This window comes from Pongo pygmaeus, chromosome 5, assembly GCF_028885625.2.
Source record: "Pongo pygmaeus isolate AG05252 chromosome 5, NHGRI_mPonPyg2-v2.0_pri, whole genome shotgun sequence".
Taxonomy (NCBI): Eukaryota; Metazoa; Chordata; class Mammalia; order Primates; family Hominidae; genus Pongo; species Pongo pygmaeus.
In genome coordinates, this window is record NC_072378.2 from 36,083,003 (window position 1) to 36,097,241 (window position 14,239).

Sequence of the window (14,239 nt, forward strand, 5' to 3'; positions counted from 1 at the left end):
AATTTACTCTCCAACAACAATCTTATGAGGTAGACACTACCTCCCTTTGACAGTTAAGGAAATGAAGGCACAGAGGTTTTAAAAGACCTACCCTTCTAGCAAGAAGCAGAGCTATGACATATGCTCTAAGCCACAGCACCTCTCAGAAGTCAGTGTAGGAGGCTGAAGCTGCTAGCTGGAGGGTGGGGGCCCAAGGATCAGCAAACGCTCCTGCCCTGGGGATTCTCATGTGAGCTTTTTCCCAGACTTAAATGCTCAATTTACATAAAGGGTAGCATTGAATGTAAAAAGCAGCCACTTGTCCAAAACTGTGCCGCCACTCAGAAGGGCTGTGACCTGCCTCTCTGGACTCACACCCTCACATCCTCTCTCCCCTGCCTTCCTGCCCCACCTGTCCAACTACTAAGCCTTGGGGTCCAAATATTTTCTTGACTTCCTGCCCTTCTGCCTTCCCTCTGAATGTCAAAATCTGTCAAGACTCAGCCCAAATCTCACCTCTTCCAGAAATCCCTCACAGACATCCCTGATTGGAACAATTCTGTCCCCAGCCCATCCACTGAGTCGTGAGGCTCTTTCAACTGAGGCCTGGGGTCACTTCTCAGTGGGTCTGTCTCTCTGGGGGCATAAAACTACAGGGCTTGCTTAGTAAGGAGCTGACACCCACCCATGGTTAAGCAGGTCCTTAGGGGGTTATGAGGACATCTCTATTCACTGACTTGAAAAATCTTAGGCGGCCAGGCACAGTGGCTCACACCTGTAATCCCAGCATTTTGGGAGGCTGAGGTGGGTGGATCACCTGAGGTCAGGAGTTCAAGACCAGCCTGGCCAACATGGTGAAACCCTGTCTCTACTAAAAATACAAAAATTAGCTGGACATGATGGTGCGTTCTTCCTGGGTTCAAGCAATTCTCCTGCCTCAACCTCCTGAGTAGCTGGGATTATAGGTGCCTGCCACCATGCCCAGGTAATTTTTGTATTTTTAGTAGAGACAGGGTTTCAGGGTAATCCTGAATCCCAGCTACTCAAGAGGCTGAGGCAGGAGAATCACTTGAAGCCGGGAGGCGGAAGTTGCAGTGAGCCGAGGTCGCGCCACTGCACTCCCGCCTGGATGACAGAGCAAGACTCCATCTCAAAAAAAGAAAGAAAAATCTTAGGCTTGGAGATTCACATAAATTCTATTTAAAAAGCAAGATGGCAAGATGGGCTGGGCAAGTTGGCTCATGCCTGTAATTCCAATGATTCAGGAGGCTGAGGCGGGAGGATTACTTGAGCCCAAAAGGTCAAGGCCGCAGTGAACTGTGATCATGCCACTACCCTCCCACCTGGGCAACAAAGTGAGACGCAGAAAAAGAAAAAAAAAAAAAAAAAAGGCCAGGCACGGTGGCTAACGCTTTTCTAATCCCAGCACTTTGGGAGATCGAGGTGAGCAGATCACCTGAGGTCAGGGGATCGAGACTAGCCTGGCCAACATGGTGAAACCCTGTCTCTACTAAAAATACAAAAATTAGCCGGGCGTGGTGGCACGCGCCTGTAATCCCAGCTACTCAGGAGGCTGAGGCAGGAGAATTGCTTGAACCCGGGAGGCAGTGGTTGCAGTGAGCCAAGATGGAGACATTGCACTTCAGCCTGGGTGACAAGAGCGAAACACTGCCTCAAAAAAAAAAAAAAAGAAAAACAAGATGTATAGGATTTTACTCTCAAAATGTATTTTCTTCAAAATACTCTGTGTTCTGCTGGGTGTGGTGGCTCACGCCTGTAATCACAGCACTTTGGGAGGCCAAGGTGGGCACCTGAGGTCAGGAGTTTGAGACCAGCCTGGCCAACATGACAAAACCCCATCTCTACTAAAAATACAAAAATTAGCTGAGCATGGTGGTGAGAGCCTGTAATCCCAGCTACTTGGGAGGCTGAGGCATGAGAATCGCTTGAACCTGGGAGACAGAGGTTGCAGTGAGCTATAGTGCCATTGCACTCCAGCCTAGGCAACAAGAGTGAAACTCTGTCTCAAAAAAAATAAAATTCTGTGTTCTATAAAAATAAAATAGCTTTAGCATGGCAGATGTCTTACATAAATGAAGGTGAGCCCTACTTCTTCATTCCATTAAATTTATTTATTAATTTTTTTAATTTGGAAAGAAAAGGCTGGAGTGTAGTCACGTGATGTCGGCTCACTGCAACCTCCACCTCCTGGTTCAAGCGATTCTCCTGCCTTAGCCTCCCAAGTCTATAGGTGCATGCCACCACGCCTGCGTAATTTTTGTATTTTTAGTAGAGACAGGTTTTCACCATGTTGGCCAGGCTGGTCTTGAACTCCTGGCCTCAGGTGATCCACCCGCCTTGGCCTCCCAAAGTGCTGGGATTACAGATGTGAGCCACCGCGCCTGGCATTCCATTAAATTTTAATGAGTCCATTCATTTATTCATTAATTGATCAGACATTAATTTATGCCGGTTGCTCAAAGCTATGAGTTGGCAAACACTTCTAACAGTGAGTGAGTGCAGTGGTTAAGTGCACAGCATCTTCAGCCAAACTGGCTGTGAGTAAATCCCACTCCACTACTTACTAGGCATGTCAGCTTAGGTCAATTAGTTACTTCATCTCTCTGTGTATCATTTTTCCCAACTAGAAGATGGCGATGATAATGATAGTACCTATCAAGGTTGTTATGAGGCTTAAACAAGCTTATATACATAAGCTTGTTTATATATATATGTATGTGCAAAGTAATCAGAACAGTGCCATTATTGCCAGCACTATTATAAAATGTGTTCCAATAGAGACAAAGAGGGCCCCCCTCAGTCTAGAAAGATTTGGAGGTCCTTGCTAGGTCAAGGAGGAAAGGGCATCCAGGCAGCAGGAACGGCTCGTACGAAGGCTCAGAGGCGTACACCAGTACAGGAAGCTGAGGGAACCAGGAGGAATTCTATGAGGCTGGAACTTAACGTGCAGCTGGGGGCAGGCTGCGAGTTGCATGCTGTGCATGGCTGGCTGGCTGTGCCATGCCAGGCATTTGGGTTTCCAATCTGATGGTAACGGGGAGCCTGTGAAGGGCTCTAAGTTACAGATGAGCCGTGTGTTTGTGGCAGATCATTCTGGCATCCATGTGGAGGATGGAGAGAGGAGGATGGTATAAACCTAAAGATGGGATCCTCCCAGCCTCTGTGTCATTAGAAGCCCTGGGAGGGAAGTGGTGAGAAACGCCAAGGCAGTGGTGGTGAGGCCTTAAGGAGGGATTGGATGGAAAGGATAGGGCAAGAATAACCCATGGGATATGAGGACTGATTGGATGAGGTAGGGGAGGGCAGAATCTAGGGTGGCCCGAAAGTTTCTGCCCTGGGCTGCCATGTGACATTAGTTACCAAGATAGGGGAGACAGGTGGGGGCAATGGCTTGCATCTGTAATCCCAGCAACTCAAGACGCTGAGGTAGGAGGATTGCTTGAGGCCAGGAGTTCGAGCCCAGCCTGGGCACTGTAGGGAGACCTCATTTCTAAAAACATTTCTAAAAATTAGCCGAGTATGGTGGCACACACCCATAGTCCTAGGTACTCAAGAGGCCAAGGTGGGAGAATCACTTGAGCCCAGGAGTCCAAGGTTGCAGTGAGCTATGATTGTGCCACTGCACTCCAGTCTGGGCAACAGAAACCCTGACTCTAAAATAAAAACAAAATAGGGAAGACAACAGGAAGATCAGGCAGGTGGCAGTGTCTGTATGCTCTGGGAGGGGTGGGCAGAGGTGATGGCCTCAGCGTGCAGCACGTTGTGTTTGAGATCCATTCTCAGGAGTTCTTCTGCCTATGTGATGTTCCCCAGTCTCTCACACCAAGACACACACACTCTTAGAAGACAGTTACCGTGTCTTATGATTTCTGTGCCACCCTTCACCCTTCCTACCTGCCCCAACCCATCCCAGGCACATGCTCTGTACTCAGTGACTGCAGCTGAATTGGATTTAATGGAATCCAAGCTTCCTCCCTACCCAACTCTCGAGATCTGGTAATTGGGTCGCAAACATTACCCCCTACTTGGCTGGTCTCTGGATTTCTGCTGTGCTGCCCTGGAGGAGTCTGAGAGAAGCCACCCTTCTGTGGAAGAGGGCTAGACTGCCTGGGACCCTGCTGCCAGTCCCAAAGCTGCCACATCAACCTTGGGATTGAGCCCTCTTCCAAGACTTCCCACCTCCCCACAGGGGAGAGCATGGGCCTGGGGCATCTGCAGCAATGGGAAGAATAGATGGGCTGGAGGGAGGAGTGTGGCAGTGAGAGCAAAGACCAGCCTTGTGTTTACTGGTCTCACCAAACCTCAGCTCCTTGGAGACCTTTGTTCCTAGAAGTGATGGAATCCTTACCCCGCCCCCCTCATCCCCATTCCTGCTAGGCACCCAAACAAGGTGCTGTCCCAGAGTAAACCCACAGCTCTTGAGCTTTTTCTCATTCCCACAGGGCCATCAGTAGGAAAAATTAATAGAAAAGACTCCAGTTGGATACAAAGCCAGAGGCAGCTGGGAACCAACAACTGAGCCCACATTTCCCCTACAGCATCCTCAGCTCAAGGCATGTGAGCTGGGCTTGCCTGAGAGCTGAGGGTGGAGAGGAGCCTCCTATCATGAGAAAGCGTGTGAGTGTGTGTGCCTGTGCGCCCATGTGTGTGCACACGTGTGCCTGTGTGCCCATGTGTTCATGTATGTGTGAGTGTGTGCTCCATGTGCACGTGTGTTTGTGGGGCTACATGCCCATGTATGCGTCTGTGTGTATGCACGCATGTGTCCACATCTGTGTTGCCCGTTACATGCCCATGTGCATGTCTGTGTGCGCCCTGTGTGTATGTGCAATGAATGTGCACCTGTGGCAATGCCCACCCACGGGAGGGGCAGGGGAGCTGTGGGAGCAGTGGGGGATATTTTTGCAAACTTGCTGTTGTGGGCAGGCAGGTAGGAGTGGGTCTGGATATGGTTGTGGGAACAGGAGATGTGTTTGTGGTGGAAGGAGGATTTCTGCCTGGGTGTTTGTGAATGAGGACTGGATGACTGAGGTGGGGCAGCTGTGCTTCTGGCTGAGGCCCCGCCATCTCATCCTTCCTGGGGTCACCTCCCAGGGCAGCCACCTTTGCCAGAAGTGCCCAGGTTTGATGCTCCAGCCTGGGCTGGCATGGCCAGCAGAAAGCACAATGTCTTGGAGGCCCAGCAGAAGGAAGACATCAGTCTCTGAACATTGAAAAGGGGCATGTGAAAGTGTAGGGCGGGAGGAATAAGTCCCTTCAATTCCTCCAACAGTGGCTGACAAAACAGACCCCACCTCCCTGGAAGGCTGTGGCCTAGGATGGGAGGGTTGCAAAATGGAGGCGGCTCTGTCTGTTCTAGTAGTGGAGACCTGGATGACACCATTCCCCAGATGTCCAAGGACTGGGGGACCTCTGGAGGCGGCATTTGAATTAGGCCATAAATGATTAGGAGAATGTCAGAGGAAGGAAGTGGGAGGGGAAAGGGGGCATTCCAGGCGGCAGAAACAACTCGAGCAAAGGCACAGAGGCGGGAAAATGCAGGGTGTGCTCACAAGAGCCAGAGGTCCTCCACAAGCTGCCTCCCGCATGTTCATGGAAGAAAGCTGAGGCCCAGAGAGAGGAAGTGTTTCTAAGACCTAGCAGTAGAAATGAGGTCCTCTTACTCCAGGTCAGTGATTTTTGTTACCCTAAAAAGCTTGCAGGAGGGAACACCGGGGAGTCGGCTGTTGGTTTGGTCTCCTTTGCTTTCTTATCCCCGTCTAGGGCTGAATCAGGGATCCTTGTTCTTTGCCTTCCTCTGCCAGCAGCTAACTGTGTGATTCTGAATAAGTCACTTCCCCTCTTTGGGCCTCTCATCTCCAATACAAAGGAGGTATAAGGCCTGGCCTCACCTGGGAATCCCAATTCAGACTCCATAGCAAGCTAAAATGTGGCTTAGTTATCCTCCTATCCCCAGCACCTAGCAGAATCTACAGCACAACATAGGTGCTCAAATAACTGTTTTTGAATGAAGAAAGGAAGGAAAGAATGAAAAGCATCGTGACTCTTCCTTAGCACTCTACTTTGACAGCCTCAGCCTCTCCCCTCCCCAGGCAGGACAAAGGATATAGGAGTTCCAGGCCTTGAAGAGGAAGGCAAGAAAAACAAATAATCTAACTACACAGGGGCCCTAAACTCTGCCTCTGGGTAGATGCCCCTGAGAGAACCTTTCCTTGCAGCCTTGGCCTTGCTGAAACTGTGCAGTGGGGAGGGCCTGGAGGAGGGGCAGGGACCTCTAGCAGAACAGGAGGCAGCTGGGCCTGAGCCACAGCTGGCCCTCCCCTTGCCCCTTCCCAACTCACAGCCTCTCTGCTCCAAGAAGTTTCCAAGCCCTCTGGTCCCAACCCTGAGGGGTTGGGCTGGGTCTGAAACCTGTTTCCCAGGCCAATGATACCTTCATTTTTTCCAGTTCCAGTAACCCCTTTTTTGAGGCCTCCCTTTCATGTTAAGAACTTTATTGCTCATTTCCCTCTTCTATGACAGCAGCTGTATTTCTTTTAACTTTGTAAAACACACACATGATCTATGGTGATAGATAGAAATCAGAATCAGTTGCCTCTGCGGTAGAGACTGACTGGAAGGGGGCACAAAGGAATTTGGAGGTGGTGAAAATGTCTGAAATCTTGATCTAGGTGATGGTTACATGGGCAGATATATTTGTCAAAATTCATCAGGCTGTACACTTAAGATCTGTGCATTTTACTGTATGTGGAATGTATGTACATTATACCTCATAAAGTACTGCTAGCATCTAAAAGATACACATACAGAAAAATACACGTAACGGACATGCTCAGTTTAATGAATTATTTAGCCAGCGCTTGTGAAACACCACCCACAATGCCTGGTGCCCCTGTGTAGTCCACATGAGCCTGGCTATAACCAAGCAGTTTCCCAGGGACACCAAAACCCACAGACAGGGCACCTCGACTCCAGACACCATGTGCCTCTTGCTTCCCGGATTCATGGAAACACAGAGACCAAGGATGGGGCAGAGCCCACAGGCTTTGGAACCTAGAATTTCCCATCAATTCAACCCCAAGCTTGACTGCAACTCCCATTCTAGTGAATTGAAGGAACAGAAAACACACCATTTCCCCTTTCTGGGAGGGAGGGGGGTTTCCGTACCCGGCCTCCTCCAGTGAGTCTTGGCTGGGGGGTGGGGGTTGTCCCTAGTTAAAGTCAAGGAGAACTGTGCCTTCCCTGCATCCCTGCTAAAAATAACCCCAGGCAGTGTTGCTGCCACTGAGCAGCAGGAAGGACAGAGTCATGTTTTGCTTTAAAACTAGAAGCAGCTCGGCAGTTGGGGGCTAGGGCGGGGTGGGAGAGCAGGCTAGGGATCTGAGAACTCTGGCTGTGCTCTGTGCACCCCCACCCCCAGCTGCAGCTGGTCTTCCGGGGGTGCCTGAGAGGGGTGTGTGTATGTTAGTGCGTGCACGCGCATGTGTGGTGACAGGGCCTCCCAGCAGCAGAGCAGGAAGCCAGGGAAGCCTGGGAATGGGTGGGGAGGGGTCTCTGTCCTGATAACTGGAGCATGCAGCTGGAGGGCCAGGCGTCACGTACTCCATGGGGTCCCTACCTCCTCTGAGAAGCGTTCTGTCCCTGCAGCCCACGCCAGGCTCCCTGGGGGTCGGAGAGTCTAGCCTTCTGCAGCGTGGCTGCCTGCCCCTCGGGGGCTCCTTGCACACACAGGGCTGGGGACTGTCGCTTCGTAGTCCCTGTCTCTGTCTGGCTTCCGCTCTGCCCAAAGAGATTGTGAGGTCCTCAAGGGTGGGTGCAGTCCGGCAGCGAGGAATTTCCCTGGAAACAGGAAGTACAAGATGTGTCAATGCAGGATCCTAGCAGAGGAGTGAGAGGCTGAGTAAAGGGAAGGGAAGAGGCCCTCCTGGCTGCTCACTCTTGCTCTCTCCTCCTACCACTCCCCTGCCTGTCTCATGCATCAGAGGCCTCACATTGTTGGTCTCTCTTTCTCTGTGCATGTCTTGGGTCCCCAGCTCCTTGGAGCCACGATCATCCTGCAATTGGCCTCCATTTTCCAAGGTAACAATAAAGAAGAATCACCATAATTTCACAGGTACCCCATTCTGGGCACTGTGCTGACCCTGATGTGGATGATCTCATTTAATCCTCCCAGCAAGCCTGTGATATTGGAATGATTACAATTCCTCCCTATTTACAAATTAGGAAACTGAGGCTTAAAGTGGTGAAGTGTTAGTCTAGGATCCCACTGGTAGTACATGAAAAAGGCAAGGCTTGAAGTCATGATATGGAACACAGAGCATGTCCAAGATGACTGTCCAGAAGACAATAAGAATTTTAGGGCCGGGCACGGTGGCTCACGCCTGTAATCCCAGCATTTTGGGAGGTTGAGGTGGGTGGATCACCTGAGGTCAGGAGTTTGAGACCAGGCTGGCCAACATGGTGAAACCCCATCTCTACTAAAAATACAAAAATTAGCCAGGCATGGCGGCAGGTGCCTGTAATCTCAGCTACTTGGGAGGCTGAGGCAGGAAAATTGCTTGAACTCGAGAGGTGGAGGTTGCAGTGAACTGGGATCGTGCCACTGCACTCACAGCCACAGAGTGAGACTCTGTCTCCAAAAAAAAGAATTTTAGAAATTTGACCATTCTAGATAATTTAGGACACATGGTTGCTGAACTTGATTTTTTTATTTAAAAAACACACATACACACACACCCCAAAATAGTGGCTTTTTTTTTTTAGATGGAGTTTCCCTCTTATTGCCCAGGCCGGAGTGCAATGGCATGCTTTCGGCTCACCACAACCTCTGTCTCCCGGGTTCAAATGATTCTCCTGCCTCAGCCTCCTGAGCAGCTGGGACCACAGCCATGCGCTACCACGCCCAGCTAATTTTGTATTTTTAGTAGAGACGGGGTTTCTCCATGTTGGTCAGGCTGGTCTTGAACTCCTGACCTCAGGTGATCTGCCCGCCTCGGCCTCCCAAAGTGCTGGGATTACAGGCATGAGCCACGGTGCCCAGCCGACAATAGTGGCTTTACAGCCAAAATGTGTACTCCCAGTTGTGATTTTGACCAAGAAACTTACCTTCCTGACCAAGCCTCAGTTTCCGTCTCTACAAAATGGGTGTAATAATCCTTGCAGAGGATTACTGGAGAGTAGTGGATTTGAACCCAGCCTTTTTTCTAAACCTGGAAAACACAAAGCTCTTTCTTGCCTTGAGGACTTTGCATGTGTTGTGCTGTTTCCTGTGCCTGAAACCCTCAGCCTCCAGATGTTCACATGACTGGTTTATTCTTGTCATCCAGGTTTCAGCTCAAACATAACCTTCCTCAGAGCAGCCTTCCCTGAGTACTCAGCAGACCCCCATCACACTCCATCGCATCCCTATTTCATTTTCTTCTTTGCACATATCGTCATCTAAAATTTTCTTACTTATTTGTTCTGTTTGTTTTTTTATGGCCTGTCCCCTTCCCAATTGCCAAGGATATAAGTTTCTTGAAAGCTGGAACCTCTGTGGGGTTTAATGACCCATTCACGGTGCTCAGAGCAGCACCTGGCAAACATCAGCGCTTGCTAAACATTTATGAATGAATGAATGAGCTTTGGAAATAGCATTATATTTAAGTGACTAACTCTCACACGCCTTGCTGAGGGCTGTGAATGTGGGCTAATGGGGGATCGGAGGAGAGTGCTTTGGGCCTGGCTCTGGCCCAGGCTCAGCCCTGAAGCTCCCGGGCTGCAGGGAACCATGAGGCTGCCTGGGCTTCCGGCTGCTCCAGGATAAAGGTCAACTCTTGCTGGAACACGAGGTTCTGCACCATCTGGGCTTGCCTGCCTCTGGCCTCATCTCCCCGGGCTCTCCAACCTGCACTCCATGTCCAGCCAGACCAAACAACTCCCAGTGCCCACCAGAGAACACCGGGCTGCTTCACGCCTGTGTGCTTTTATACACACTGTTCCTTCTACCTGGAACGTCCTGCACCCTTGCTCTGCCTGGCCAATTCCTCTCTCCCTGAACCTTCTGCTCTGGCCACACCCAGTCCCCAACTTCCCAAGACATTATAATGATCTGTTTTTGTGCATTTTCCCAAGTAAACCAGGGACTCAGACTTCCCAAGTAGCCCATAGGAGGGCAGCGACCAGGTTTTGTGTCCCCAGTTTGTAGCACAATACTTGGCACACACACACACAGTAGGTGCTTAATCAATGCTCAGGCATGGCCGGGCGCGGTGGCTCACGCCTGTAATCCCAGCACTTTGGGAGGCCAAGGCGGGTGGATCACGAGATCAGGAGATTGAGACCATCCTGGCCAACACAGTGAAACACTGTCTCTACTAAAAATACAAAAAATTAGCCGGGCGTGGTGGCGGGGGCCTGTAATCCCAGCTACTTGGGAGGCTGAGGCAGGAGAATTGCTTGAATCCAGGAGGCGGAGGTTGCAGTGAGCTGAGATCACACCACTGCACTCCAGCCTGGGCGACAGAACGAGACTGTGTCTCAAAAAATAAATAAATAAAATAAAAATAAATAAATAAATGCTCAGGCACAGGTGTAGGACTTTGGTTCCCAGGGCATTAACTCAATTCCTGGGACACACAGTAGGTGCTCCATAAGTGCCCACTGGATTAACAAGGCTGAGCAATCTGACACTGGCAGAAGCTTGGGACAAGGTGAGGCATAGGGCATGGGGGCAGGAACAAATGGAAGATGCTTCCTGGGAAACAAGATGGTGTCAGAGGGAAGAAGGCAGAAGGGATCTTGGGAAAATTCCCAGAAGACTGGAACTACAAAAAGCAAAAATAAAAAGTAAACACCGATAGATGGAGGTAAACAGGACTGTCAGTGAACAAGGAGAGAGAAATCCAGAAGGAAAGATAAACAAAGAAGAATGAACTCCGAGAAGGAAGAAGGTCAGAAAGACAAAATGTGCCCATGAGAGCCAAAGAGCACAGATTGCCAGAGACCAGGACAGACCAACTAAATACATTACATCTGGGGTCCCTCCCTGCTTCATCCCCTGGGGGTAGGCAGATAAGGTTGGCACGGGCAGTGTGGTGCTGTGGTCCCTTCCTTGGGTGATAGGGCTGAGTGAAAGCCCACACATCATCAGGACATCTTGGAAAACTTTTCCTCTCCTAGCTCAGGAGAGGCCCTGTGATAGGAAACAAAGCACCCCAGACAGCAACTACAAACCTAGTTTCTTGCCCTCAGGCAAGCAACTTAGCTGCTCTTGCCTCAGTTTTCCCAGCAGGAAAGCAGGTTTGATTCTTACTTTAGAGGCATATTAAGATCATACTGAGTTAAGGCAGGTACATTAAATGTACACAGCCTGATATAAGTGCCAGGGATTGACATAACGGTGGTGCTTTCTCCCAAAGGCCTGCTGTGAACGGGTCCTAAGAGAGGCCGTGCCACTGTCACTGGGTGCTGCAGATAGACCTGACTTCAGAGCCCTGGAACCCAGGCTCAGCCCCTGGTTTTTGGATCCCAGAGCCAAATCAATACAACCAGGAAGTTTATTCCTGGGTGAAGGGTGAGGGGCAGCAGGCATGCCAGCCAGCCAAGAGACACACGGAGCCCACAGCCAGCAGGCCTGACTGTCCAACTCCACTGCTGAGACTGTCCTCTGGGGCCTTGCTAGTATCCAGATTTCAGCCTGTCAAATGGGCTAAAAACAATTTTCTAGCTGTCAGATCACACCTCAAGGCATGTAGGAGCTCCAAGGAGGCAGAGTTCTTCACTTGAAGGGAGAAGGGAGTAAGATTCTGAGGCTTGAGAAATGGAGAATTTGCATTTTAGGTACATAATCTGAGCAATCTCGGAGACTATTTTGAAGTGCTGGCTTTGGCCAGGTGTGATGGTTCACACCTGTAATCCCAGCTACTCGGGACGTTTACTCAGGAGGCTGAGGTGGGAGGATTGCTTGAGCCCGAGGTTGAGGCAGCAGTGAGCCACGATCTCCCCACTGTACTCCAGCTTGGGCAACAGGGTGAGACCTTGTCTCAGAAAAAAAAAAAAAAAAAAAAAAGGTGCTGGCTTTGATGTCAGACAGACCTGAGTGTGAATCTCAGCTGAGCTCTGTCATTTTTCTGAGCCTCAGTTTCCTTAACTGTCAAAGACGGCTAACAATAGCACCCACACCCCAGAATTGTTGTGAGGAGCAAATGAGATCCTGTAAATAAAGACCTGAACCTCAACCTTGGGTCTAGTAGTGAGTCTCCTGCACCATAGTCTTTGGGTTCCAAATGCTATTGGGGGTTGGTGTGCAGAGATAGTTCTCCATATAAGCAATCAAGATTAGCCATCAATGTGAATAATAATACCCCATGCTCCTGGGGGAGGAAGGCCAGATCATAAACGTATTGATCTCTTAATATTTAAGCCACTTTGAGGAGATTAAACTGGTCACAACTCAGAAAATCATTGAGAAATCATCAAGTGTCAATTCCATTAGGAATGTGTGACTCCTGGGGGTGAGAGGATGGGTAGATCCCCCCTCCCTGCCGCGAGGACCCCACCTCTGCCTCTGTTCTCTGTGACTGACAAGGAAGGATCTGTGATTACCAGGTCTGCCGAGCTTTTGGAGGCAATTTACATAGTGCTGTCACTTGTCTAGCTAGGCTCGGGAATATTGCTAAAATGCTTGGGAAACAAGGCCGGCAAGGGGAGAGGGATCAGCCTCAAGGGTCCAGAGAAACTCCAGACCTGGTGTGGAGACTCCATAGCTTTAGAGGCAGTTTCAAGGCTGGGTGATGGGAGAGAGAAAGGACTGGGGGCTTCACCCTTCTGGAGTCTAACTTCTCCAGGGTCTCTCTGCATCCCACCCTCCCACCCCCAGCAAGAGGTTAGAACCTAAAGACTGGGAGTGGGAAGCAGGAGACTCATTTCTTGATCCATGGGGAGTTGGGAAGCCCAAGTGGAAGATGGGGAGATGAGAGCAGGGGTAACTGACAGCAGGATGCCACAGCTAAAGAAGGAAGTATAAATATAAAGCGGCCAGTGTAGGACTGGACAGAGGCCATATGAAACACACGGTACATTCCGGTCCCAGCGTAACAAACTGTACCAGCCTTTTTGAGAGCTGTGAGCACTAAAAAGGGGAGGGAAGAGAGCAGAGGTTCCTTCGAGGTTGGCCCTGCCTCCTCCTCCCCCACTTCTCCCACAGCTCGGGGCACCGCAGGGAAAGTCCTGATGTTCCTTTTGCAACCACAGGAAACCTACCATCCCTGCTCACACTCTGTACCCTGTTCCTCTCAGCAGCTCCAGACTGGGAGGGAGCAATGAGTGTGTATGCATGGGGGTGTTTATGTAGGGTACAGACAGCCCCAGCAGCCCAGGTGACACCCGGAAAGGTGGCAAGCATCACTTGGATACCGACTGGAAGTCACAGTCTGTAAGGGCTGCAATAGAGGTACAGATGACGGTGAGGAAGTGCCTTGTCCAAGGTCACACAGGCAGTTGTTCACCAGGGTGGGACCAGAGTGCATCCAGAACTAGGCAGTGCTGGGCAGCTCTCTTGGGTGTAGTATGTAGGAGTGGCAGGCCAGAGAACAGGCAGTGCCCAGGGACTGAGGGTGGGGAGCCCAGATCCAAGGCTGCCTCCATGCTCTGATTGGCTTTGGGAAGGCGGGCCTGGCTTGGGCACTGTGCCCTCCAAGCCTCCCAATCCTATCCCCCCAACCTTAAATATTAGAGATAATGCATGTGAAGTGCCTAGCGTGGAGGTTGTTTTGTGGTGATGTCAAGCAGAATGAGTCACGTCCACCCCTCCCGTCTCCTCCTCCTCCTCCTCCACACACACACACACACACACACACACACACACACACACACACACACACACACACAGCTCAAGGCCTAGAACCTCCTGGGATCTTTCTCCCATATCACCACCTTCTTTCTTCTAAGTCCCTACAGCTATTACACACATTTGGTACTCACCACCTGCTGGCTTGGGTTATTATTTAACCTAACATCCAGCGTGTTTGTCTCTTCAATTGCCCAAGGGGAGGATATCATTTCAATACACCCAATATTTATTGAACATGAACTCCGGTGCCGAGCCTGGCCTGTGGGGGATGAGTTGGAATGGTGGTGGGAGGCAGGGGTAGTGGAGGAGAGGGCTCAAAGAAGCAGCAGACTTTGTTTCTGCCTCAAGGACTTTCTAATCTGGTTAGAAGAACAGGATTAGTAAACAGATAGCTAGAATATGAGACAG